At 40.2% G+C, this 1,458-nt stretch overlaps 1 pseudogene; it reads right to left on the bottom strand.

Moving 5' to 3' along the window:
• Positions 1 to 1,073: 1,073 nt before the first annotated feature.
• Positions 1,074 to 1,189, bottom strand: LOC112304635 (U6 spliceosomal RNA; annotated as a pseudogene).
• Positions 1,190 to 1,458: the final 269 nt, after the last annotated feature.

Genomic DNA, 1,458 nt, shown 5'->3' with positions numbered 1-1,458 from the left:
TGGTTATTAAATGTTCAGTTACAAGGGAAGGGGGTAACATTAGACACATTTATGGAAGCGCACACTCATACAAAAGCACAGACTGATGTGCGCATTGTAATTAAATAAATCATTCCAAGCAATTATTTAACTCTTTACTATTTAACTTTTAGTTCTTGCACATGTTGGAAAAATAGAATTAAAAATAAATTTTCTTCCTAACCCAGAAATCTTCTCCATACAGCTAGAAGACAAAGGAAAAAATGTTACCGTTGAATAAGCATTCAACCAGAATGTGAAGCACATCACAGGCAATTTGCTAAGGGAGTGTAAAAACAGAAATAAATCTCACCCTTCTACATAGCCAAGCCGCTACAATCCATTACATGCATATTCTCAAGATAAACAATAACTTGTCCTCAAGTAAGGGGACTTGACAGCACCATTTGTCATATAGTTCATCCCAAATTCACCTGGTAATTGGGGTGACCATCTGTGTTAGTAATTGGCTTTATCCAAAGGAATATAATTTTGTAATAGAGCAAGGCAGTTGCTGAAGGTAGGATCTTACCCTAGCACAGAAATGGGTAGATAAGAGACACTATCTTCCTTGATAATTAAATTTCAAAGAGATGGTTCCCAGCTCCTTAAAAAGGACCTTTTTCAGAGGCTTAGATAGTTTTTAAAACACTTATATATGTCTCAGAAAGAGAGAGAAAGAACTCAATTACAAATTTTCTAAAGTAAATATATCAAAACATCACGTTGTTGTACAACTAAAATATATCCATTTTTTTAATCCTCACCCGAGGGCTAGCTCACTGGTGTTAGAGAAAGGGGAAGAGAGGAAGAGGGAGACAAACGTTGATGTGGGGCAGACACATCAATTGGTTGCGTGTCCAGACTGGAGACTGAACCTACAACCTCAGCGTGTGCCCTGACCAGGAATTAAACCCGTGACCTTTCGGTTTATGGGATGACACTCCCACCAAATGAGCCACACTGGCCAGGGCAATTTTTATTTAAAAAATTCAAACAACTCATACCTAAGGGGGGAAAAAAGAGGAGAACTTTCTTTGAAGGGGGTTTGGGAGAGAAACATGGCACATTCTAATCTGAATAAGATTAAATCTATTTTCCTTGCGCAGGGGCCATGCTAATCTTCTCTGTATCGTTCCAATTTTAGTACATGTGCTGCCAAAGCGAGCCCAAGATTAAATCTATTTTCAAGGGGGGATAAAAGTAAATAAATCCGGGAAGAGGAAGTCTTTGCCCTTATTTTCAACAAGGAGAATTAAGGACTCATTGTTTTTCTGTCCCCTGTCTCACGTTTGCGCTCACTGAGGACTGAAGTACCTGGCCGCCTGCCTGGCCTTCCTTGCCAGCAGCTTGCATTCTGGGTATTGCTCTTTCCGGCTGTGGGTTTGAGTTTGGTGCTCTCTCCCTGTCTGGGCTCAACTTCTGGGACCTAATGCCCCA

The sequence above is a fragment of the Desmodus rotundus genome, chromosome 1 (genome assembly GCF_022682495.2).
Source record: "Desmodus rotundus isolate HL8 chromosome 1, HLdesRot8A.1, whole genome shotgun sequence".
Classification (NCBI taxonomy): domain Eukaryota; kingdom Metazoa; phylum Chordata; class Mammalia; order Chiroptera; family Phyllostomidae; genus Desmodus; species Desmodus rotundus.
The sequence above is the reverse complement of the archived record's forward strand: the minus strand, read 5'-3'. Positions and strand labels throughout refer to the sequence as shown.